Source organism: Cryptotermes secundus, unplaced genomic scaffold (genome assembly GCF_002891405.2).
Source record: "Cryptotermes secundus unplaced genomic scaffold, Csec_1.0 scaffold477, whole genome shotgun sequence".
Taxonomy (NCBI): domain Eukaryota; kingdom Metazoa; phylum Arthropoda; class Insecta; order Blattodea; family Kalotermitidae; genus Cryptotermes; species Cryptotermes secundus.
Window position 1 is genome coordinate 234198 of NW_019720168.1, and position 27987 is coordinate 262184.

Sequence of the window (27987 nt, forward strand, 5' to 3'; positions counted from 1 at the left end):
AGCTGGTGACGTGGGTTGTTGATTTGAATGTGAATTAATTCATGCACACAAAAGAAGGGCGAGATATTAGAAATATAAGTAAATTTCGAGCACTGAGTGGCAGTACATTTTGTTTATGACGTGTTTAATTGTTTCATCGTACATTCTTCTTTTTACATAGCGCTGAAATCTCGAATTTTACATAAATCTTTATGTGCAATTGAACCCTGCGTGTCGTAAATGTGAGAATTGTGTACACTCACAAGTCTGTCCTTTTTTTGGGCACACAAATTGTGTGTACTGTTACTTTGTTTAATATACTAAGTTCCGGAGATGGACCCACATTTGCATAACGCCATCGTAAAACCAGTTCGGTTTCACCTTTGGTGAAACGTAACAGCGAAATAAACCTTAAGATTTTGTGTTCAGCGTGGGCGGATCCAGGGTGTCGGAACAGGGAGCCCAGAACCAAAATAACGCACAAGGTAATACTTGAGTCACAGATATACAGGAGGGAAATAGTCAAAAGAAATAATGGAAGTAAATGTTAAATTTATTTTGAGGAACATTTTGCATTGTGCAGAGTAAGGTTTCAACTGATCTTATGATCTCCTGAATCCACCGTTGTTATGCAGGACATAAATATAGGATTGTCTTTGTACTGTTGTTCCCCCTGTTACTGTAAGGAATACTTGATGTCGATTTCTGTTTTTGGAGTTGATATAATATAATGGTTTTTGTCGCATTCCTGTTGCCGTTTAAATTTATTAACGGACGGTTGTTTCAGAAATATGAAACCGGTCCTGACTTACAGTCACTAATATATATACACACAGAGAGGTTGTAAATGTAGACTCAGTTTATACTTGTAATACAGCGATAGCCATATCTGTGTCGAGGTTGTGGCCTCTAGTAATTTTATCGCTGTGTGTGTAGTTGGTTTAGTGACTATTGAAACTTTTACTCCATGTAAGTAATGCCTAGTAATTAATTGATTTAATTAAATATGCTCACACGTGAGAACCTTGTTAATGAGTGCAGACTGAAACACCAGACGCTGAGCCAGGTGTTCCGTGCCCCAGAAACTTTACTCGATCTGCCATTGCCCAAAAATATGTGTTGACACTTTTCTTCGCGTTAAAAAGGCTACAAAATCACATGAAGAAACTCAATGAAAATAGATCACTAAACATTCCATGTAATTGTTAACCGATTTGACACGAGATGTGGTTAATAACTTCGAACAGTATGGAAATATATTTGTGGTTTGCATCCTGTTTTGTTTTGACGGTCTGATTTACATGATTATTAAATACACAACAGGATGCAAACCACAAATATATTTCCATACAGTCGTATGTCGTGTACGATAGATTATATATTTTGTCTTCTTATAGAAGATACCTATTTATATTGTGTTTACGGTCTAATTTACATGATTGGAAATCTTATGACTCCGTGCAAACACTTACGCAGTCAAACTTCTAGCGGCCGATTTTTAAACATCGTCTACCTGGAAGATGAAGAAAGCAGTCTTCTGCGTTGTGGCACCGTGTAGATATGCAGTCTGCTTGTACCGGTTCTCACGGTCTCTTCGCTTGCGGATTGCTTATTTTTCCTTCTACCCTGAAGATGGAGGCGATACATTCCTCCGAAACGTCGGTTAACACCACATCTACACGGTGCCACATCCCAGAAGACTGCTTTCTTCATAGTCACCGCCGTGAACACCTAAAATCTTACATACCTGGAAGATGTTTAATTCACTTTTCCTCTAAGGAAAATGTATTTTAACAGTGCGACCCACGGTACATTACGGTCCCTCAGGGGCTTGAATGTGGACATCCCAGCTTTAGAGTATTCTAGTCACCTCACGGTATCGTGAAACTGTGGAGATACACATTTTTAACCGTTTGGTGCAGCCTCTGTTTCAGGACACAAAAGCCTGTGTCACAAAAGGAGTGGCCGGAATTATAATGCGGAAGCAGTAGACCACTGCCTTACATAGACGTTATAGAGACATAGAAAGTAGATATTTACAATAACGTAAATTGAAATTACTCACAGACGGTCAGATGACAGCAACAGAGAATGAACACAGTAATCAGAGATTACGAAACTAATAACCCCCAAGGGAAAGGAACTTAATGGGATTTAAAAGTATTAGAAATTAGAATGTAATGTTTTTCTTTTTGAGAAGACGGACTTGGAGTTACAAGCAAGCAAACTTAGTCAAGTATCAAGGACAGGAAGTACTCAAAATATCCACAGATAAAGTATAAAAGTATCACCATCCCAACATTAATACACAGCACTAAAATGTTGGTGTGGGGGGGGGGACTATGCTACAAGCCGGAAGTTCGTGGGTTCGGTGAAGTCACTGGATTTTTCAATTGAGCTAATCCTTCCAGCCGCACTATGGCCCTGGGGTCGACTCAGCTTCTAACACAGATGTGTACCAGGAATCTTCCTTGGGGTAAAGGGAGGCAGGCCGGCGCGTAAGGCTGACAAATTCAACGCCATCTGTGAGCCGATTGTCTGGAAAATGTGGGAGCCTTGACGCCTCACAACCCTATGGCCCTCCGCGTCCCGTTACAGGGATAGCTTAACCTTACTGAAGTGTGGACACTGACAGAATCAGCGTCCGAGAATACAAACCACATTAGGTACAAAATTTCCCAGACGTGTGGCTTGATGTACATCCAAAGATCAGTTTTGGATTTCAAGGGTTAGAAAGCAGCTGAACATATTTAATTTGAAGTCCGGTTGCAGTTAAGGCTGGGGCCACACGAGCGCACAAAATGCGTCCGTTGTAACGAACGTCGTGACGTCCGTTGTAGAAATAAACAAGAGAGGCGAATGCTACGCTTTCTTCTGTCTCCATTGCAGACAAAAAACTACGCACCGCAACTGTGTTGTGTCCTCAGCAACGTCCGTCATAAAGTATGTTCGTTGCAACGGACGTACTTGGTGCGCTTGTATGGCCCAGCCTAATCCGGACCGAAATATGAATAGTTAAAAAAAATTGTTTGCAGTTGCGTACATAGTTTACAAGACACATGGGATGGGATTTAGGAGCAAGAGGACTCTCAGACTGTGTTAAATTGAAACCACGCAAGAATATAACCAAGAGTGGAATGAACGGGACCCTGGATTTAAACTTTTTTACGTTTTTTAAAAAAATAAAGGCTCTACAGTGATATTTTTTATTTTCATTAGCACTATTTTCCGAAGTTATTTTGTCTATCTTTTAGGGCCAGCTTATGCTTCATAAATCCGGGTGACCCCCCCCCTCCAATTAATCCGCATTAGCAAAGGTTTGCTGTAATAAAATTAGGAATAGGGACAGTAAATGTAGGCGCCATGTGGAGAGATGGGTCCTCCTCCTCTTGTGCTGAAAGCACGGCGGAGGGATATTACATTCAGTAGGAGGACGGAACGGACCTGAAGGCTGAAACGTGCGGTCTAAGACAGTGATGATGATGTCTGTTTACTTTAGTTTCTCATTTCGTTTATTGATGCTGTGTAAACTTCATCCTTTATAGCAGGACAACACGGAAGTCGTGTACGACAGTTTTTCCTAGGACGTGTTGCATGGAACTGCAAGATTCCATAAGGATTCTTGCAGATTTCTGGACTAACTTCCCTTATCCTCGGGTCTCAATGTGAATGTCAAGCTGACAGGAAGGAATAGTCTGTTAAAATTTCAAATCCTAAGCTGGTTTAGTCCCGAAATGAAGCCCAGCATATCGGTATGAACTTGGGGACTTACGAGTTTTCTCTACAGTTCAGAGTGACAGAGCTGCTCATTTTCCGGAGCAAATCTTGAGAACAAAATATCGAAATAATGAACTTTGTGTATCGCAAGGGAATCTAGACTTTCAGCAGTACGAAAATCGGAAGAGTTTGTGTCATTAATCCTAGTAGGCTGCAGGAGGAAACTGGAAATGGTGGGTATAGCGGTGATGCTCCAGAATTTTGTTCATGATGTTTACGTTTCGAGTCTCAGCGTGACTGTCGGCTATTGTCTGTCTAGGAGAATTTTGGGGCACGCTGAAATAGACTCGAAATCCTTGCCTGCTCATGACTCACGAATATGTTTGTCAGTTGATGCTCTATGACCGCTGCAATAGAAATAGCGCCGTTAAGTAAACGGGACTAGACTCTTGGGGCAAGGGAATTTCGTTTTCCCATGTATTTTTATAGTTTTTAAATCCCACTTTATTATATAGGCTACAGGAAACTGTTTATTTCCAGACGAGCGAAAGCCCCAGTTTCGCCCACATTATCTTAAAATAAATTGTACTGAAGTAATTACAGTACTTTTATTGTGGTTTTACGAATATATATATATATTCTCATGTATTCATTGTAATTCGTAACCACGTTCTCTTTTTTTTTTTCCTCAGTCCCTTGTGTTGCCTTTCATCATGTTTCAGTGCCAAGCCTCGGGAAAACCAATTTTCGACAGTAGCCACTTTTTTTGAACCATGACAAATCCAAACATTTCCATTTTAAACTATGAACATAACACTTTTGTAACGTGTAGAAGGGTTTGTAGCCAAACTGTAGGTATCCATGTTTCTAACTGCACGTATTGTTGACAGGTAAACACGAGCGTTCCTTTGTGATGTCATCCTATGTACTGCTAGTTTTATATTCACGGCCTACATGATAACGTTCTTTCAAGGTCCTTTTACACGAATAATTAGTGCCACTACCGAATATTACGAAATCAGGACAGCCAAGAGCATTTTGTTCTGGATTGTAACAGTGTAGATCGTTAGAAGTCATTTGGCGTTTCGGAGGGACATACTGTCTCCATCCTCAGGATCAGAGAGTAAAGGTGTAGTGAAGATGGCGGTAGTACGTACCTCCGAAACGTAGACGAACTTCAATAACTACGTGTTATTTAATACTAAAAGATAGCACTGGTCGTAATTAGCGCAGGGCAGTTTCGGAAGGGTTAAAAATGAAAAGTGACAGCTGTACGTCTTTAAACAGTTCACGTAGAGTTCCTGCATTCTACATGCTTAATTGTGTAAAACTTCTGAGAGAAAGTTGGTGCGGAAAGTTTTGTATTTCGAAGTGTCTGTAATTCCAATTCTGTTCGTTTGGACGGACCGACGCAATTACTGTATGTATAAAATAAAGGAACACAAGGAGAAGCATAAACTTCGGTGCCTTGTGTTGTGCCATTGTTAGTAAAGAGTTTTTGGCCGCGCCATAGCTCAAGCGGTTAGTCGCTGGCTTTCCACCGCGGCGGCCCGGGTTCGATCCCGGGTCTCGTCAAGTGGGATTTGTCGTGGAGAAAGTGGCGCTGGGGCAGGTTTTCTCCGAGTACTTCGGTTTCCCCTGCCAATCTTCATTCAACCAATTTCTCCACAATCATCGTCACCTATCATGTGGGGCTGGTACAATAGGCCAGAAGTGGCCGTAGTACAGGGGACTTAGTCCGACCCCACTAGCAACTAGTAAAGAGTTTTATTTATTTATCTTAAGCCGTTAACGTATCTTGCACGGCAGATTAGGCAGTGCTCCTAAAAACTTATTTGCGGAGGAGAAAGGTTTATAAAGAAACGGCAGGCTCTCCATTGAATTTCCGTCGCTTTAAGTTTTTACGTTGCTTTTATAGACCGGAAATTCACAGAGTTCCAGAAAGGCATTGCATCTTGAATGAGCTCGGACATTCTTATAAGAGTAGGTTGTTTTCATTTTAGCGACTGGAACACTTATTGCTAGTGGGGTGGGACTAAGTCCCTTGTACTGCGGCCACTTCTGGCCTATTGTACCAGCCCCAGATGATAGGTGAGGGTGATTGTGGAGCAATTGGTGGAATGAAGATTGGCAGGGGAAACCGAAGTACTCGGAGATAACCTGCCCCAGCGCCACTTTGTCCACCACAAATCCCACTTGACCATACCCGGGATCGAACCCGGGCCGCCGCGATGGGAAGTCGGCGACTAACCGCTTGAGCTATGGCGCGGCCCTCCATATCCCTTAGTCAAGTGTATAACTGACCCGAAATAGTGACATTTGTTTGAGACGCATTCAGTGGTCTGGAGGATGGGCAGCAGCTACAGCAGCTTAATATTTTGCCACAGAATGAAGGCCAGACAAAACAAGTGGTATTCTCCTCCATATTTTTTGTGTGTAAGTACATCCATGCTGGCGCAGTCAGTATTGCGAATGGCTATGGGCTGCACGACCGAAGGGTCGGAGTTCGAGTCCCGGTAGTGTTAAGGGTTCTCTATTCTCCACGTCGTGCAGACCGACTCTGGGGTCCACCCAACCTCCTCTCCAATGGGTACCGGGGCTAACGCGACAGGGGCTTGAAGCATGAGGTAAAAAAATGTGGATCTGCACATCCACTCCCCCGTACGCCTTCATGGCGTAGTGCTTAATTAGTTAAGCACAAGGACAGCTTTACCTTACTTTTTATATCCATGCACTTTGTGGCCCCATGAACATACGCGGTCAAGCGCCATTCAGCGTCACGTCAGTTTATGAATTAGCCTGTCTAGTAGCTTATCGGTCTCGAGGTCCATATTCGGGGCGGTATTGCTGCTTTCGGATGCGCTCATCTGAACGTAGCGCATTTCTGAAGAGGTTGAAGGCAAGGGTAGCAAATAGGGATGCCCCCCATAATACGACCCTTTCTTGGTAGCTGCTAGGAATGACAGGGAACTACGCAGCGGTAGTGAGTGGTCTCTCTCTCGTTTATCTGCGCTCCTGATAGATGTTCATAGGATGGCGTGGATGGGTATGGTTGTAGTTTAGGCGAGCTTGCTCAGCGGTAGGAGTATCTCTTGGTCTCGAGGTGCATTTAGAGGATAAAACAACTTGTGAATTATGTAATTAGCAGATGGTGATCAGTAGAGTAGTGATGACAGGTGAGAAGGTGATTAGATACACATCTTTACTGAACACAGCTTTATGTATGCCCTTTAGTAGCATGTGCACTGTTCATCACACCACAGTACAAACGTATGCTCTTAGTTAGAAGCGTGTATACTGAAATAGCATATTTGCAGTTTACTTGCTTTAACGCTTTTTATCTGTCTGGCTTTGTACACTGATGCGAATTTGAATTTAAGAATTCCTTCGGAATTGCTGCGTTTTCGGACTTCGTTCATCGTCCTATATTCTAGAAACAAGAAAACATCTAGGAAATTGGATCTGTTTCCGTTCTCAGGTGAGGGGGTGGGAGACGCCTACTCTTTTGGATCCCTTTTCCGAAACGTTGTGTTTTTTGGTTTTTAGAATACCGGGCGATGGTTAAAGTCCGGAAATCCAAGTAATTCGGAAGGTTATACACCATCGTCAGAACCCTTAAAGAATCTGCTTAGAATTCCTTATCACGAAGTGTTGGCTTGTCGGCCGAGAGCCCTTTCGCCTCTAAATGCTCCCACCTTCGTTTCCAAAATCCACAGATTATGAATTACGAACTTCATGGAGCTGAACCCTTCTTGAGAAGTTGCCATTTGTGCAGCTACTCAAGAACTTCCCAGCATTTTATGGAACCCGAATGCTCATTACTGTGTTCACAAGAGCCCTCCACAGGTGCCTATCCTGAGCTACTAGTAGATTAGTCCAGTCTGCACCACCCTATCCAAACACTCTAACATCCCTTTTATCATTGCCCACCCACCTACGTCTTTGTCTTCCTAGTGGTCTGTTTTCTTCTGGCTTTCCCACCAATATCCTATATACATTCATACATTCCTCTTTTTCCCCATTCTTGCTATATGCCCTGCCCATCTCATACTCCTTGACTTGATCATTCTAACTGAAGGGTAGCTGCGAACATATTTAATAAGTAGTCGCGGATAGACGACAGGGGGCCGTTCTGAAGCTTGGGGGTTGGGCGTGCGGTCAACAACTCCTGAGTAAGAAATAAGCTTGTTACGAAATGTCACGAAGGGCCTCATCAATTAGTATCAGGACTACAAATCGTGTTTAGGGGGTGGACCAGATACAAACAGAAGAATGCTATTGGGTTCCCATTGGTTGTGTGCTACTGTGCTTGCTTTTGGGCATCTCGAAGCTTAATTACACAGATACTTTTTCTTTTTTTTTGCGCTACCTTTCTAGGGACCCAAGATCCATGATCCGTCATAAACTTTGGGCTCTACCCTTCCGAGGGGCGAATTCTTCGTAACATTCTGTCACGCGGGAAATGCACTAAATGAGCTGTGAGTTATGTTTCCGGCCCTTTCTGTGAATCAAATCCGTGCGGCTTCAGAGTGAACACCTGCCTCGTACTGGTGACAAGTGGCCGCATAAATTGGCTTACAGCGTTAGAGCGTACCGAGGTTTAAACCCGATATAGGTAATGTAGGATGTCGGCAAGGGGACGTTGCCGGTTACAGAACGTTTATATGAACTTCGGGAACAATTCGGTGGTGCTCAGGGGAAGGTATTAATTAGGATGAAAAGCTATGTTTAACACATACATGAGGCATTTTTGTATAGTGAAGTGAATACATTCTTCATCAAGGTCACATTCCAGTAGAGATGCATAATAGAACAGCGTGACCCTTCTCTAAGCGGCGAATCCGGGCGAGGGTTGGGCTTAGCTCTTTGTTGCTTTGTGCAGCGGCATTGCTCGTATTTGGAGGTACTCGGTTCAAATCTCTCACAGAGTACCTGCCGTCTTGTCTAAAGTTATACGTGATTTTTTCCTCACTTGCTTGAGGCGAATACCATGACATCCTGAAATTTACCACGACCTCCTCTTTCAGATTTAATTTTATCTTTCAAGTTCATTGGGCGCCATATGGCGCAGGCAGATAATAGAGTTCCGTTAAACAGCCTAGGGATCAGCCAGCTCTCACGGCCATTACTAGAAGTTCGAGCACTGCGTGACACGTATCTCAGTGAAGCTCAAATTCATGGAGTGTAAAGGCGCGTCCACATTACTCGTCGGTAGACTCGTCTGGCTTTTACTTGTGCTCGTAAATCTTCGTCCACACTATTTCAGTTGCTCACCAGGCTTCGGCGCGTGAGGATCCGTATATTTTACTCATAGTGTGTATAGGCTGTACTCGTATTTTAATTTATTGGCTATAGTTTTAAATTTAAAATTTACTTGTCTCGTGACTTGTCATATCATCCACATTACTCGCGAGCATAGCGAGTCACACGAGCAATGTTGACGCGCCTTAAGATTAGCTTGTTCTAAGTAATGCAGAGGCTGTCACGTGCTGAAATCTACAGCGTAGTTGCAAAATCGCCGTCGACAAAGATACATTTACGTGTTATTCACTCTGTCACGAAGCTTATAATGGAATAGCACACATAAAGCAGGCAGGAAAAGTTGGATGTAAAATACATTGACTCATTTTGCGTTCTCAGCCTCTCCTTCGCGTTCACGAAGTGTTTCATACTGGTCGGTACCGAGGGCTCTTTCTCCGAGGGTAAAGCGGCCGGGCGTGAAGCTGACTCCAACTTTTGACGATGTCAGCAATTCTCGCACGTGAGCTGCACATTGACTCCCCCCATACGCCTTCATGGCATAGTAATAAGTTAAGCACAGGGACGACTTTACCTTTTTCTTTTAACCTTTCGCTTAGTGGGGGGGTGGTGTCCAGTTGGGTCCACTCGGCACGGGCGCCACTGATTGGCCTGTTGTACCTGCCCCGGGTGATTATGATGCTGCAGAATTTGGTGGAATGAAGATTGGCAGGCGAAACCGAAGTACTCGGAGAAAACCTACCCCAGCGGAACTTTGCCCAGCACAAATCCCACTTGACCAGACCCGGGGTTGAACCCGGGCCGTCCCGGTGGGAAGCCAGCAACTAACCGCCTACTTCTTGGATCATCTGTCGCGGCAGTCCATTTACATGAAAATTGACCGTTGCGGTTCCCTCTGCAATGAGTTGTCGAAACAAAACTATCGACACGGATCTATAGATTTTATTTCGGTGTTAAAATATTTAGTTTCTGTACTGTATTGAATCTGGGAACCACTGCGTCAGCGGCGGATTGTGGGTGGAGGCAAGGTCAGCGGAGAACCCATATGCAGTACACTGCATCAGTGGGCCTAAGTCCTTTCCGAATCTTCATGGCTAGAGGCCTCGCCATAGCTCAAGCGGCTAGTCGCTGGCGTCCCACCGCGGCGACCCGGGTTAATCCCGGGTCTGGTCAAGTGGGATTTGTGGTGGACAAAGTGGCGCTAGGGTAGGTTTTCTCCCAGTACTTCGGTTTCCCCTGGCAATCTTCATTCCACCAAATTCTCCATCATCATAATCACCCGGGACAGGCTACAATAGGCCAATCAGTGGCCGCCGTGTCGAGTGGACCCAGTAGGACTCAGTCCCCCACTAAGCGAATTAGAGGCCTCGCAGCTCGTATTTAGCTGTAAAGACAACAGAAATTAAATTACCGTATTTACGCATGTATAGGCCGCAGCACAATTTTCAGACAGAATTTCAGGAGTAGAAATTATTTCGAAATTTGGCAACGTTAATTTTTTTTAAATGAAGTGTGATTTCGAATATAAGCCGCACCCCAGTTTTCCTCTTGAATTTTTGGCAAAAAATGTGCGGCCTATACATGCGTAAATACGGTATTATTCGACGTTGAAACTGTACAGTGAATTACTGGTGTTTCGGACTTTTTCCATCGTCCGCAATACTAGAGTAGAAAACACAGTTTTGGAACCTGGATCTATTTCCGCGTTAGGTAAAGGGGAGGGGGGAGACACCTACTCAGTTGGGTCGCTTAGAAAGAGCTGACCTCAATCGCTGGGCAGCCCTTGTCAGAGTCACACAGCTATTTCATTACCTGAGACCAGGGTAATTCGGCGGGAGCTAACAAGAAAATATGCAATAAAAATTGTGATAAAGCACGCATATGCGTGGAAGTAGCATAGAAAAGGAGGTGGAAATTTGTGCTACATACCTAGCCAACAGAAGCAATGCTGCACTAAATCTGACAGGTGTTGTCCAGTGATTGAGGTTACATCTTCCTAAGGGACCCAACTCAGTAGGTCTCTCCCCTCCCTTACCTGAGGACGGAAGCAGATCCAGCTTCCGAAACGTTGTTTTTTTCTGGTTTGTAGAATACCGGACGATGGACGAAGTCCAGAAACCCACAAATTATGAGTATTATTACGCCATCGTGAGATCCCTTTAGTGAACTCTTGAATTAAAAGCAATGCAGGAGGGCATGCGAACTAATTAAATGGTGAGACGTGATAATCTTAAATTCTGTATTTCTCCATCCCGTTGCAATTGTTCAATTTAACGTACATTGTTTATCGTCCGTCAATATTACAACACTCTTCCATTCACCACTCAGTTTTAGTTTAACGTTATACACCTTGACACTACATGTTTCGGCCCCAAACGGCCATCTTCAGGTGTCTTGATATGTTACAAATATTTTACTAAATTATGTTAACACTACTACACTGTCCGAGTTCGTGTTAAAGTCTTAAGAAAATTCGCATAATCATTTCTGTCGGGTGCAGGTGCCATGGGTCACCACTCGCTAGATCATACCGTTAATCTTCGCGCGAGAGAGAAAGAAACAAAGAGACAGTAATGTTTAGCAGAAACCGTGTAGTCGGTAGCGATAAAATGAACGTAACGCGAAGCAAATTTCGCGGACCACCTGCTGAGAAACGCCGCAAAACTGTACAGCTTTGCGTGACACAAATCCCACTTGGATGACGTCCGTCTCGCTTAATGGCTACCGAGTTGAATATTCAGGTGCGTGCTTTGGCTACGTTGAAATCACCGTCTCCGCTTTACACTGTCAGAATCATTAAAATAAGCACAATAAATGTATAGAAACCAGAATAGCGACTAGCTGGGCGACCGAGGGTTCCGAGTTTTTGAGTCCCGGTAGTGTTGAGGATTTTCTATTCTCCACGTCGTCCAGATCGGCTCTGGGGTCCACCCAGCCTTCTATCCAGTGGGTACCGGAGGTTCTTTCCTCGGCGGTAAAGCGGCAGAAGCGTGAAGCTGACCACTCGCGGTGCCGAGATGAAGAAAATGCACATTTGTATATTCATATACGTATATATATACGCCGTCATGACGTAGTGCTTAATTAGATAAGCACAGGGACAACTTTACCTGATACCTGTTTTTTAGAATAAAGGTGTACCGTATAACAAATCTGTTTAGAGAAATAACATCGCTTCGTAACCACTGGAGCGAGGTTTTTCTTAGCCGCTGCAGGCGTGTGTTAGCGTAATGTCCGTGCATGCTCCAGTGTATCACATCGGCTTCCGACTGAAGGAGATAGCCCACGGGAAGACGAGGAGTAGTTATCATAAGCGGAAAGGGAGTTTTGTTGCGAGACGCAGTGGGGCGACAGAAGGCGGGGGTCTGCATACCAATTGCTTTATTCTCATGTACTCTGTCAGATTTAGAGGTTACGGAGATGATGAGCGGGGGCTGGTTGAGGTGCGTGAGTGTGCAAGGCAAGAAGGAAGCCTACATAAGGGGTCAGGGTTTGTCAGTAAACCTTAGCACCATTTGTATGGTTTTGTTGAACGCAAATAAGCCGCTTTTGTGAATTCTTCATAGGCCGAATATTGCAGGAAGTATTTAATTTCGAAGGACAAGACCGTGCCATCATAATCAACCCCGTGTTGTATTGTAAGGTCGTGTGACTAAAATGCTAAAGGTAAAGTCATCCCTTTGCTTAACTAATTAGGCAGACCCGTGAGTGAGTGGATGTATAGATCCATGTTTTCTTGACCTCGGCATTAGTTGGAGGTGAGTGGTCAGCTTCACGCTCCGGTCACCATACCCACAGGGAAAGGCCCCCCCAGGTGCACGTTTGATGGGAGACAGCCCCAGACCCTGTATGGACGCCGAGGAGAGGAGAGAAAATTCTTGGCCCTACCGGGACTCGAACTTCGACCCTTCTGTCGTCGAGCCCCTAGCCATTCGCTATACTGACTGCACTGTCCCGCCTCATAAGGCAGTGCTTAAGTTCAACTTCCTGAAGGGGTGTAAAGGGCGTGGAGATAAAGCGCATCCGAGTTTTGACCTCCTGTCCCAGCTGTTTGAGATCAAGTAAATAGCTTGAAGTAAGAGAGGATATCGGTTATGACACTGCCCAATGGTTACTCAATTAAAAAAGAATAACCAGTAATGACATGCCTTATTAGTGGTTAATGTGATACAAGTTCTATTGACGCTTTGCACATTTATAAATGCATGCTTTAAATACCTTTCCAGTACTGGAAAGCACGCCATCTTTTCTTTTGGACCGGTCCACCATAATTTCATTGACGACAGCTGTTACAGTTCTTGCTCGCTTGTAATTCAGGGCGGCAATGCATGTCTTACTTATTTTGGTTTGTTTGTTGTCCGTAACTCGGAGTGTATAGTATTGAATGGTCGAAAAACGAGTAAATAATAAATTGGGAGTACGTGGAAGGAAGCGGTTGTGACTTTCTGCAAGTTAACGACGCAACTTTTTTAACCGAATGAGGATCACGGGAATACGTTAACGATCGTTGCTCGCTTGACTCGATGTTCGGTATCGGTTCCTTTCGATATTATGTGGAAAGCAGTGACCCAGCACTGGATCATTACTGCACGTCGGGTATCCCCCCCCCCAGCTTGTTTCATTTGCTTGTGTTTGTTAGTGTTGATTTATTTTCGTAAAGGCAGCTAATGGGGATACGCGGTAGCGTAAGTGGTTGAGATACTATGCTTACAATGTCGTAGGTTCGATTCCCGATGAGGTTATTGGATTTTTCATTTGACCTACTCCTTCCAGCCGCACTATGGCCCTGGGGTCGACTAAGCCTGTAACAGATATGAGTGCCAGGGATCATCCTTTTGGGGTTAAAGGGCGACCGGCGCATATGACCGCCATCTGTGTGCTAAATGTCTAGGAAATGTGGGAGCCTTGACGCCTCACAACCCTATGGGCCACTACAGCCTGTTACAGGGACACATTAATTATGCAGCTAATATTTTAATGAGAAGAATCACGTTTCCGGAACATCAGTAAGGTTATCACAATAGCAGAGTAACGACCAAGTTGGATCGAGCTGCAAGCTTCTCATTTGCATGCGCTAGGTATGCCGAATTTTGATCGAGACACCGACTGCCCTGACTCAGGGTTTGCATGTTCCTGCAAGCAGATTCCGAGCTAGTACTGCAGATGATACCATGGCCACATCCATCTGTATCCTCCCCAGTTCATTGTTCACTGCTCAGTTATTCGGCTCTGCTCTGTATCATTTAGTTTCTGATGATAGAAACTGCAAATAAACGTTGTACGCCCCGAGGTTATAGGGATCATTACTTGTTACGCTTCTTAATCATAAAATGAAGAAGAGACGGATGTGATTAACGAGTCGTTTTGACGTTCCTACCGCCGGGGAAGGGCCGCGCCATAGCTCAAGCAGTTACTAGCTCGTTTCCCACCGCGGCGGCCCGGGTTCGATCCCGGCTCTGGTCAAGTGGGATTTGTGATGGACAAAGTGGCGCTGCCAATCTTCATTCCACCAATTGCTCCACAATCACTCTCACCTAGCATCTGGGGCTGGTACAATAGGCCAGAAGTGGCCGCAGTACAAGGGACTTAGTCCCACCCCACTAGCAATAAAAAAAATACCGCCGGGGAAAGAGTATTCCGGTTTCCGGCCGGGCCCTGAAGAGGATCTGGACGCGTTAGATAAAAATTCTTGCCCCAGTCCGGGAGCCAGTTCTTGTATAGCCTTGACTGGGATGTTTTGTAAGAAACAATTCCCAAAGGCCGCCGATTGTGTTCGTCTTGTCTTTTATCGTGTTTTACACTTCGTTAATCACGGAGATTCTTTGACAAGGGTATGTATGCTCTGTCCACACTTGACGTAGGCCAAATGAAACGAAGTTTAATGACCTGCGTTCTAGTCACGTTATCGGTGGTGATAAGGCATGGAGTTGAACCCAAATGGCGTTGTACGCTGAAACAGCAGATCACAGGTTAGTGCTACACTCCGTTGTGTAATGCTGGGGCATACTTTGAATTGTGGCCGTTAGTTCTTTGTTTATGCAGATAGTTGTTTTGTGGGGGGCACGTTCCCAAAGACTACAGAAATCCCCTCGTTAGCTTCGTCATGTAAGAACTTTAGAAACTCTAAACGGATTTTCGTGAAGTTTGATGTTTGTGAGTTCTACTAAAATTTGTCTCATTCAGTTTTGATTAAAACTGGGCAACAGTAACATGAACAGCTGAATGCATATGTACCGGCTTATCAGACGTAACTCGTTGATGTTTACAGGAAGTGAAATTTTCTTCCGACGCAAGTTTTAGAGAAATATGAAATTCACGTTTATGCGCAGTACAGGTCACGTAAGTGTTACAGGTTTTGAGACAATTGAAAATGCGCCACTTTCTAGTGTGGCGTTACTACAAGCTACATTCGCTACGATTTTTTTTATTGCTAGTGGGGTGGGACTAAGTCCCTTGTACTGCGGCCACTTCTGGCCTATTGTACCAGCCTCAGATGATAGGTGAGGGTGATTGTGGAATGAAGATTGGCAGAGGAAACCGAAGTACTTGGAGAAAACCTGCCCCAGCGCCACTTTGTCCACCACTAATCCCACTTGACCAGACCCGGGATCGAACCCGGGCCGTCGCGGTGTGAAGCCAGCGACTGACCGCTTGAGCTACTTCGCGCCTAACATTCGCTACGATGCTGTCATAATTATCCTTCCAATTCCGGGGCCCTTTGTGAAAGTCTGGTAACAATGTTTTTAAGAGATGATTGTGAGCATTACGCCCAAACCGCAGCTGCATGACCACCTCTGGCTGTATGCGATTGCACATTCATTGTATTCGCAGCTAGTCGCCATATTAGGAAGCCACGTCATGCATATCTATTATCATTACTGTGATGAAACGTAGGCTGATGTGATGGGCTTGGCATGTAGCTGTGATTGAAGAGACTTAGGGATGCATGCCAAATTTTGGTGGGTAAAAAATCTCGGAAAATAAAGATTTTAAGGACCGAGACGGAGATGGGACAGTTGCATTACGTGGATCAAGGAGAAGTAATTTGTGAGTATGGCAGATGCTTGGAGCAGACTCAAGATAATTTACACTGACGGGCTTTGCTGTTAGCGGTATCGAACTTTAGGGTTCTTCGTCAAGAAGATATTGCCAAAAACGAAACTTAATTTTATCACTTGTATTAGTAAATTATATAAGACGGGTTTTGGATTGATGGGTTGGATTTATTGCACCGTATACATTCAAACAACTCCGGACAACGGGCTGTCGCTATTCTACACACTTAGCAGTTCACCGTTGCACACGCCACGCTCTAGGATTCTGTTTTCACTGGTCATATCCTGGCAACGGATTTATCACAGCCTCAATGTAACTTCAAATCGTACGTGCAGTTCTTCTTTCACAGCCTAATTCCTCTCTTTCCGTTATTTTGGACCTGTCAATTCCGAAGACTCGACTCAGATCAACTCCTCTGCTTCCAACTTCATATTCCGCCAGGCTGGAATACCGAAATTCGACTCTACACTTCCAAATCGACTACTGTTATCTACTCGTACTACTTGGTTGCGTCTTCTGTGTCATTTTATAACTCCTCGGCACGGACCACAGAGAAAACAGCTTCTGTTGAGGCGTATTTACCACGCCGTTGCCTAGCAGTGAATATACACGGCATAATATCCGTTTTGTTAATATGTGGTATACCGTTCATGAAAACCTTGCTCACGTTTCTTTTCGATTCTTATTAGCTTTGGGGAGGTGAGAGAAATGTTTTGTTTCCGTCCTGTGTTGAAAGTAACATGTGAATGTGGCCCACATTTGTTTAATGTCGAGCCTTCAGCCCGTTTCCATTGACAGGTAAGACGTGTGCTGAATAAAATGTGACATGGGTTTTGCATGAGAAGGAAGAGGACTGCATCACATGACTGCGCAGTGTTTACCAGGCTTCTGTCATATTCTGAAATCGCTCGATTCGAAACCGCTCGTCTTGACGGCATTTTGCGGTGTTTCTGCTGCCCCTGCAAACTAATGACGGGTCGGTATCTCACACAACTTCCGTAGTTCATACAGCGTGCGAAACGAAAATGTTCACTTGTTCTGACTGTGTAACCGGAGACAGAGACAAGCGAGTCTATTGCACCTTGGAACTTTCCAAATTATACATTTTTATTGTAGGATAGGGGATGATTTAATGCTTCTGCGACAAAAACAAAGAACAAGTTTATTTCTGAATGCAGCGTCGCTTCCTGTGACGAGTTGTCTGATAAACCTCTTTTTTCCCCCTCTCTCTCGCCATAAATCCTGTAAGTTATTGAACACTCGCCTGTTCATTTTTGTACGTTGAGATGAGCGTCGCAGCTTTCAGTATCATACGGTACGCATCCTGATTTATGTGGTACAACCCGCTCCATGTCGCTACAGAGCGAGAATTGAAAACAGTTCGATGTTATGGCCCCATCTCGATATTATTTGTCGTAATCGAGTTAAAACGTACCGTCACGTGTAGGGAGGTACGCGTGACGAAAATAACGGGTTCTATATCGGACGATTGGATGTATTAGCACCTTTGTTACAAGTTCTCTTAATCACATTGAAATACAGCACTATCCCTGATTTACTCACTTTCCAGTTCACCGTTGCACACGCACTAGGATTCTAAAAATTCTCCTGGACTCACTCCTCCAGCGATTGATTCGTAACTGCCCCTGAACTAATTCTGTCACTGCATTCACTTCTCTTATAAGCACTGCACAGACCCCACGGAAAACACCGTCTCTATTTTTGATGAAGTCATTTATCGCGCAAGTGTGTTTATCTAGTCGTTGCTTAGAAACGGGTTGCATAACCCCATCGTCGCGGACGACATGGAAAACACAGCCTCATCTATTGTTGCATGTTGAACGGGTTTACAGAGCTGTTGCCTGGCAACACGTTTATCAAATTTGTCACAATAATATTGTATCGTAGCGTCCTGTTATACGTCATTTATTTATTCTTGTCAGTTTATTAGCCATCTCACGTTCTACTTGCTTTAAAAAAAAGATCTTTTGGGTTCTAAATGGTTTTGACGATGGTGTGTAACACTCAGAATTACTGGGTTTTTGGACTTTTCCATAATCCGGTATTCTAGAAACGTGAAAACATAACGTTTCTGAAACTGGATTCAATTTCGCGTTTTTCTAGTTCCTAGAATACCGGATGATGGACAAAGCCAAAAAACACAATCATTCTGAGTGTTTAGAAATTTTTCTCCAACACTGTGTTTGCACACTGCATGTTTCGACCGGCATTGATCATCTTCAGATGTCTAAAATTGCTGATTAAACTAGTTATTCCGTCTGTAAGTTGAAATTTGGGGTATGACTTCGCCTGTGCACCCATGTGTCATACGGTGATGGGTAGTTCCTCTTATTATGTTGTATGTAGCTGTGATCTGTACATATGTTGTTCGACGAGCATTGGTATTTACTCTTACGAGTAGAGTGGCTAACTTTCCACGTCAATTTTTTTTCTCGCTTTGTGGGGGGAGGGGTTCACCTGGGTCCACTCGGCACGGCGACCACTGATTGGCCTATTGTACCTGCCCCGGGTGATTATGATGATGAAGAATTTGGTGGAATGAAGATTGGCAGAAGAAACCGAAGTACTCGGAGAAAACCCGCCCCGGCGCCACTTTGTCCACCACAAATCCCACTTGACCAGACCCGGGATTGAATCCGGGCCTCCGCGGTGGGAAGCCAGCGACTAACCGCAACTTTCCAGGTTACTGGTACTATATGATGATCAAGGCTCTGCAAGGTTGCCAGTACAGAGCCTTTGCGATTAAGGCACTAACGATGAGGTCGTGGGTTCGGATCCCGCTCAGGGTGTGAATGTTCTTTTCCCCATTGCTTCGTGTTTTGTCTTGTAATGGCAGGGGCCATGCTGTGGGAAGGCTCTCGGAAGGAGCGGTAGGAAGGCAAAAAACAGTTCCAAAATTAGCCAATAATGTGATTGAGTTGCTCGTGGTAGTGAGAAAAACGCATGGCACATAACTTAATCATGACTGACACTTTCATAGCTCAGATATTGGAAATCTAAATGTAGCTTTTGGATTACTTGGAAGTGTCATGAATGTGACATCATCGTCATCATCAGTAATCATTTATGCATAAGAAGAGGCAGCGTAAACATCAGCAACGATGGCTATGAGGGTGGCGGTTCTGTTATTACAGTGCTTACCAACAGCAAACAGGCAGGCACTGCAAATGTACCTATGTATGGGTCTGCAGTCCTTGTGGACCTTGGTCGCTTCTTCAATTTCTTAATCTGTGCACAGTCGGTAGGGTCGGTAGGACTCCTTGGACGGGGGATCATCCAGTCGCAAGGCCTCTGCTTACACAGGGCTACACATACAGATATCCATGCCTCGAGTGGGATTTGAACCCACGATGACAGCTTTCGAGCAGGCGAAGACGGTTCACGCATTAGACCGCGCGGCTACTGTGACCGGCACTGTAAATGTATACAAAACTAAAAAATAAAACAAGGCAAATTATTAAGTTAATGTTCAGAAGTGAATTTGAGAAGTAAATGCATGTATAAATATGTAAACTGCATTAAACGTAAATCCATCATCGTCGGGAAATTGCTTTGGTTTCTAGAATACGCCTGTAGAGCGAAAATTAATTAAAGTTACTGTAACGAATTGTAACTGATGTAAGAATGGAGAGACACAGGAAGAAGTAAACAGCGATTATCGATAATATGCTGCAATGTTCATTGTTTTGTGTTCACATGCAGTTTCTCCGAAGGTGCTTGCTGCAATGCATCGAAGAGCAAATTTTCTAGTCAAAAGAAGAAAGAATTTAATCTTACGTGGACACGTTCTCTGCAGAATAATATAATGGACTGCTGACACAGGTTGGGAAAGACACAAGAACAATAACATGTTGCCCTACATTTGGTGCATGAATTCTTGGCTCGTGATTTTGATCATGAATATGTGGGATATGTGTTGTTCAGTTTATTTCTATCAACAAGTGATTATTCTCGTCTTTTGGTTTTCGGCCATGGAGCTCGGTGTATGACTTGGCTTTCGCGAATACTCCGGTTAGAATGTTAAAGGTGTTCCAACGTTTCGGCAAACATTACATTTGCCATTCCCACACCAAGTCATTAACCGTAAAGATTGCAACTGTAATTTCAGCCGAAGCGTTGAAAACCATTCTGCGAGGTGTATTCAGGAAAGCCGAATTGATGTATGTATGTATGCATGTATGTATGGATGCATGTATGGAATGTGGCTGATCACACTGGCCGCGTGGTCTAAGGCATAAACAGTCTTCGCCGCCTTGAACACTCGGGTCGTGGGTTCGAATCCCACTCGAGACATGGATGTCCGTGTGCGTTTATTCTGTGTGTAGGTAGCGACCTTGCGACGGGCTGATCTGTTCAAGGAGTCCTTCCGAGTGTGTATAGGATTAAGAAACTGAAAAAGCGGCAAAGGTCCAAGAGGGAGTAGAGTCATGGAAAGAGAGAGAGAGAGATGTATTTAATGTGTGTATATGAAGGCAGTTCAGGCCCCTTGGAATTCCGTATATAGGTTAAGCAGGTTTTGCCCATAAACAGGAAGAAAGAAGACTTCCACAGTATGAACAGCGACTGAGAATTCAGTCCTCGAAGTTGTTGGATTTACAAGGTCCAGAAGTCATTGAACAGTATATGCTGTGTAATGAAAAGTTGTTTCTGCATGCCATTTACGATCATATATAGATTTTATACAGATTCAGCCGATTTTTGTATAGGCTAGTTATGTGACGGTTTTGATACCTTGTGTGAGTGAATTGAGGTCGAGTCAGAGTTTTAGAAATACAGTTTCAGTATGACTTCGGAGTGGACTGTCGGAAATAGCATGAAGTTCAGCTGCACAACGTTTTGAAAATTAAATCTCACCATACGTGACTGTCTGTATATTGTTTGACAGGCCTTTGAAATGTATGGGCGACGTAACCTTCCAGATGTAGAGTGTCAATTTACACAAACCAGCCTAGTCAGAACCTGTTGCCGGACTTAGAAACACAAGCAGAAGAGTTGTTTTCCAGGTAGAACTATTGCGTTCTGATATCCGGATTGTAGTTCGCTCTGTTTCAAAAGAATAATTTCAGCGCCTGAATGTAGAAACACAGGCAGAAGAGTTGTTTTCCAAGTAGAGCTACATTCTGATGCCCAAATTGAAGTTCGCTCTATTTCAGAATAAGAACTTCAGCGCCTGAATGTAGAAACACAAGCACAGGAGTTGTTTTCCAAGTAGAGCTACTACATTCTGATACCCGAATTGAAGTTCGCTCTATTTCAAGAGTTCTTTAGCGCCTGAATGTAGAAACACAGGCAGAAGAGTTGTTTTCCAAGTAGAGCTACTTACATTCTGATACCCGAATTGAAGTTCGCTCTATTTCAAAAGAAGAACTTCAGCCCCTGAATATGGACCCATTTTGGGCAGTTGCCGAGAATACGTGCGGATTAACGTAAAGCGCGTCCAGTATCTGATGTAATCTTGTCGGATTTATTTGTAACGTGTATAGGCTACTGTTTTGTCGGCCACGCCCTGAGTCCGAGTGTGCGTGAACCGACCTGACGTGAGTCGATCGTGAAACTTCCTCCGAACGGCCGAACGATTTGGGCCAGACTTTCAGATAGCTGTAAGGTATTTCTGCATTTCTACATACATGTTCCGGAGTTCCTGGTTTTCATAAATTAATGGCATCAGAATAATTATGCAGATTTGTACGTGGTTACCATTTTTTTGTGTGATTGTTCGAAATTAAAAATAAGACATGCTTCTCTGTACATACCATGTGAGCTTGTCCTTGAGATTAACATACTTCAGTGAACACGGCAAGCCATTTCGGTAAAAAAAAGGAGACCTGGCCTGTTTAAGTAAGAGAGTAAAAAGATAGTTCTTGGAATATGAAAGTTCTCTGAATGCAAACTGACGTGTTTCTCACTCGAAGAGGAGATGGATATTCTGGATATCATCGTAACTATATCAATAATCATATTTTTTGGTCACCTTGACGTTGCTGCCGAAGAAGGAGTGAGGACACAAAGAGTCCATCACTAGAATTTCACATGAAAACACTGAAAGCCATAGAAGACCATCGTTACTCACTTCTCAGCTGCAAAATTCACGGTGGTAATGTCGCCTCGTGCCGGTCACGGTAGCCGAGCGGTTTAAGGCATGTACTGTCTTCGCTCGCTTGGAAACCGGGATCGTGGGTTCGAATCCCACTCTGGGCATGGTTGTTTAGTTTGTGTGTTTGTGTACAGGTAGAGGCCTTGCGACGAGCTGGTCACCCGCCCAAGGAGTCCTACCGAATGTGGAAGATCTAGAAAAACCGAAGTGAACGGAGAAGTTCATGGAAGGTAGGCCTGGGCCCACAGGGGCTGTAGTGCCAAGGGGGAAAATAATGTCGCCTCATGGTTTCTTAGTCATTTTTGGATATGGGATTCAGAGTTACCTCTACTTACTTTGTCAACAGGGATACTGTAGCCCGTGTAATAGGGACTGTAGCAGCGATGTTGCATCTCCTGCCGACCACTTACTGCAAAGTTAAAAAAAAATTGAGCATGACGCCATTAACATCCTTGCAGACCCACTCATGCAGTTGCTGGGGCGTCAAAATCACGTCACTGTGTAAACTCGCTTTTGCTGCTTTGTATTTCACAACACACTCGATCCCAGGCATTTTCGTGGGACGTACAAACATTTCCAAGTTGTTTTCAAGCCAGAGTTGAGGTCATGGCATATACATCGACAAAAGTTGTTCGGATTAGCCTCCTTTTCTTAGTTTGAAAAAAAAAAATATGAGAGCACCTTGCTGTCTGTCGGTATAGCCCCCCCCCCCTAAAAATGGAGAAAATAAAAGGAGGCTTATGAGAGCACCTTGCTATCTGTCGGTCTGTGTAATCTCCTACGCATTTTTTTTTCGTTTTCTATGCGGTCCGTGTAATACCGAAGGTAGGCGGTTAGTTCTTGCCAGAACGTTGTGTGTCTTACAGCGGGATGCGGATCCTGCTCAAGTATTGGGCCATGGAGGCACTGAATATTTTTGGAGGCATAGAAAATTGCACTGACTCAAATGTGCTTGAAATATACCTAAGGTTTAAATTTTATGAAGTAAAACACAGGTGTGCAGAATAAGAAATAGTGAAAAAGTGTAGCTCTTTGTAAATATGAGCTGCAGTTTTGTCAGTTTAAAGGTCTTTTTCCAATTTATTTTGTGCTTTTATCTATCCACATTGAAACATAGTTAAAACTGGCAAAGAATCATCAGGACATGACGATTAGACTTATTACTTAGAAAATGCAACCTTGCATAGGACTGCATTGTATTTAAAAGATGTGATTTTGTTATTTGAACTTTCTGTAATTAATTTTTTCTCCATAAAAAACAGCAGTAGGCCTACTCGACATGCTGTGTCTTAAGGGCTGGACCTTTCATTCAATATGCACATAGTCGTAATCTGATTTTAAGAAATTCGCAGTGCTCAGGAAGTTACGTAGTTGATTGGTACAGTGATTTTGTGTGTTGCCATGGTTCGTGATGTACAGTTTGTGCTTAGCAGAACGTCCCTAATTAGACGAAACTGCGTTTTATATGCAGAATATTAAATTAGGCTTAATGTGAACATTAAGGCCAGGAATTTGCCATTTTTTTTATTTTCGAATTATGGTAAAAATTGGCGTGAAATTTTCTGGAGTCTTCTTGGTAGTTCCTATACTTGAAATGTCAACTGATTTTCAAAACCGAGAATGGATGGAGAGTCTTCAGCTTCCCGCACTCAGGTCCTCATGTCACATCCGTCCGTGCAGAACTCTTTGTCTATTGAAAACTAACTGTGTTCCAGGCTGGCAGCCATTTTACACCAACCTCCTGGTCTTCTCTTCACTGGCTTACTTTCAACGGGCAACTCACTCGCCAACCAGCTACTTCATGTCACTTCACTTCACTGAACTGCTTCAGACTGCCCTGCTTATAGCGTCTTGGCAAGGACTACATAGAAAACACCGGTTTTTCTATTGCATTGGTGTCCGTTACCACGGGAACGTGTTTACCGAACCGATGCTTAGAGACGGTTTGCATAACCCCCGTTCTGTTGCCGGTGTTACCTAGCAACGGCCGCTGTTTACAGAGTCCACTGTTTAGCAACGGGTCTATACGCAACAGTACGTTAGAGATCGATTGAGTGAAGTATATTGCCGTTCAGTTTTACTGTGGCGAGGACACAGCGGATGGTTCAGTCGGAGGGGAATTCGTGCGCGAAACGGCCGTCACCAAATTCGAAATGGGCCCTGCACGGAGGAGCCGATGAGAACGGGATTAGGGGGCCTTGAGAATAGTAATTGAAAACTACTGGAAGCCCGGCTACAGATTCCCGATTCCATCGTGGACATGTTGGAAAGACGGTTCGGCTCAGACCCTTCGTTTGTGTAACGACTTGCCAGTCACGTGGCTTATATAGCGCCGAATGACAGGATAGCATGGGTGATAAATTAAACACGACTTGTAACTTGGCGGTCATAGCCTGTTTTAGAATATATTCCAGTTTTGTTTGGAGCGATTGAGGTTAAATATAGAAATCCTCTTCAAGATAGTCTGTTTCCGGACCGAGATTCGAACCCAGAAGCTCACTGAATACACAGCAAGAATTCCTCCTATCCAAGTGATTCTTTATATAGTGGAAGCTTTTGTTATAGGCGTGTATCGTTAGTCAGTCCTGTTCATTGCGACAGGACGAAAAATCTGCTAAACATAATAAAGAATGTGGCCTTCAGCTGATACTGGTTTGCTTTGTCACCTTGGAATGCTGTAGAAGCCAGACGGCTCCATGCTCTGCATCGCACTGTGGCACCCATGCAGGTTCGGGCACTTCACTTTCTTAAAGCACGTATTGGATTGTATACATTTACATACAGTAAATTGCTGTAGTGAGCAGGCGCGTTGTTGATCGGTGAAGGCAAAATTGAGGTTTGGCCCTGTATCTAACCAAGCGCCATACCATGAAGACGTATTATACAGGCGTATAACTCCACATATTATTAACGTCGGCACTATATGGACTTGAGTGGTCTGGTTCACGCGTCCTTTCTTTACACCCTCACAAAGGAAGAAGTTGCCGGTAACCATTTTGAGTTACTTCCTTGGGGTGGGGACTGAGTCCACTTGGTACGTCGGCCACTACTGGCTTATTGTACCAGCCCCGAATGATAGATGAGGAATGTGGAGCACTCGGTGGAATGAGAATTGGCAGTGTAAACCGAAGTACTCGGAGAAAACCTGCTCCAGTGCCACTTTGGCAACCATAAATCCCACATGACCTAGGCTCGAACCCGGGCAACCGCGGTGGGAAGCCGGAGTCTAACCGCCCAAGCTATGGCACGGCCGTCCTGGTAACCATTGGTTAGAAGCTGGGTGGAGACAATCTGGATGCTAGAAAGAAGAGAATAATGTGTGTGCCTCCCGTGAATCGGACTGCAGGTCTTCAGTCTTTCGGTCCGCAGCCAGGTCACCGTGGTGAAATTAAATGCAGAGAGCAAAGGAGCTAAAATAGGACGCTAAGCATATTCTTCAGCTAGGGCCGCGCCATAGCTCAAGCGTTTAGTAGCTGGCTTCTCATCGCGACGGCCCGGGTTTGATCCCGGGGTCTGGTCAAGTGGGGTTTGTGGTGGACAAAGTGGCGCTAGGGCAGGTTTTCTCCGAGTACTTCGGTTTCCCCTGCCAATCTTCATTCCACCAATTGCTCCACAATCACCCTCACCTATCATCTGGGGCTGGTACAATAGGCCAGAAGTGGCCGCAGTACAAGGGACTTAGTCCCACCCCACAAGCATTAAAAGAAATATTCTTCAGCTGCTGCGTTGTGTTATTGTCTCTGGCTCTTGTATATTAGCCTGTCATCATCATCGCCATCATCACCACCATCTTATCTCAGAGTTGACCCAGTGGTGGACCCCAACTATTCAGGTTTCAGGATAATATTAAAAAGTTGGCCCTGTACTTTACTATTTAAGCACTAGGCCATGAATACGTATGGGGGACTGGCTGTATAAATACACGATTTCTTGACCTCGGAACTAGTTTCACGTGAGTGGTCACCCCTTTCCGGTACCCTTTGGATACGAGGCTGGGTAGGCCCCAGAAGCTGTCTGGATAACATGGAGATGTGAAAAGTCTTGCCCTAACCGGGAATCGAAATTGAACCCCTTGGTCGTTCGTCCCATAGCCAGTCGCTATACCGACTGAGCTATTCCAGCTCTTTAAGGATAGTAGTACTTCCTTTGTTATGTGCGATTGTCCCAGTACGGCTGTTTCTTTTTGTAGAAAATATGTTGACTGCTTTCCTGGCATTGTTTCCAAATATAATTTTAGTGTTTTAGTTATAATTTCCGTGGCCACAATGACTGCCGGTATGACAAAGCCGACTTTTATGTTTGTTTCTATATTTTTGTATCTCTGCAGTGTCCATTTGTATTGAGTGAATGGATGTATAAGGGGTGGGCCTTCTTGGCCCTTGCACCACGGCCTACAGTGGTCTGTTGTGCCTCGTCCATTTGTATTACATTCCTGTCCTGTCCGAGGGTATTGCATCATCTGTAGTTAATCAGATCTGATATGGTTTTTATTATTATGTCTGGTCTTTTTGCCAGAACCTCTCTGATTCTACCTCTTGATTAGATAGTACCGTTACGCACATGTTCGCATTATTATTATTATTATTATTATTATTATTATTATTAATGGAATAACCATTCTAAATGTACTACTTATTTTATTTTTCTCACTGTTAATGCTAACTTTAATTTTTCTTGGAATTATTATTAATTTATTGCCATTATATAGACTTTTTTTTCTAGTTTTGTGTATTTCTATGTAATTGGCCTCTGTGCTGTTAAGTTTGCACGCAAATAAACACGAATTGAATTGAAAAATTATTGATGTTTACAATATGTCTGAAACTTTGCAGCTTCAATAGTAATTGCAAAGGGAGTTAAAGATTCCGTGGAATGTGTGTCTCATCAATGTTTTCTTTATTGCTAGTGGGGTGGGTCCAAGTCCCTTGTACTGCGTCCACTTCTGACTTACTGTACCAGCCCGAGATGATAGGTGAGGGTGATTGTGGAGCAATTGGTGGAATGAAGATTGGCAGGGGAAACCGAAGTACTCGGAGAAAACCTGCCCCAGCGCCACTTTGTCCACCACAAATCCCACTTGAGCTATGGCGCGGCCCTCATCGTTGCTGCGTAAGCTGAAAGCGCCTGCTTCTGCTCGTGACGATGTCTCTTGACTTGGGCGGGTCTCAAACTCCTGTAACCATGGCAGGAGATGGCTTCGTGCTCGGTAGCCTCGGTCACACCGTCCATACATTAGGGCTGCCAAAGCCTTAGCTCCGTCTTAAATTAAAATCATTTTCGTAATGTTTGAGCCCATCCAGCTTTCCGTTCAGTGGGTACCGGGGGCGACTTCCCCTGGTGTAAAGTGGCCGGGGCGTGAAGCTGACCACTCATCTCCATCTAGTCTCGCGGTCAAGAATGTTGGAGCTATACCTCCATTCCCCCATATATCATGGCATAGTGCTTAATTAAGCACAGGGACAGCTTAACTTTTTTCTGGAGGTCCGAAGTTCTCACGGCCGTGACTGCGAAGAGTGCTGTCATCTGGGATGTGACCCCGTGTAGTGTGGTGTACGGAGATCGCTGTTTGCATAACCTGCCTTTCCACTCTAAAGATGGAGGCAGAATGTTCTTCTGAAACATCTATAAATTTGAGCTAAACTACATGGAGCCATATCCCTGAAGATGGTATTCTAAAACCCATTTGTTTAATATTGTCACGTATAGGGTGCTATTGAACCCAGTCATCCTCAGTATAATCCGTCATTTTCGTCGCTCGTACCACCCAACACATGACAATACAGTATTTTATGATTAATTTGGTTCAGTAATGCGTAATATCGGTCATGCGCAAAATAGGAAGATAACGAACAATTTCATGC

The 27987-nt window shown here is 44.2% G+C and overlaps 1 protein-coding gene across 4 annotated transcripts in view; it reads left to right on the forward strand.

Moving 5' to 3' along the window:
- LOC111867333 (plexin A3) overlaps positions 1 to 27987 on the forward strand; it is a 478840-nt gene that overhangs the window by 134844 nt on the left and 316009 nt on the right. The gene's annotated exons all lie outside the window — the stretch shown is intronic.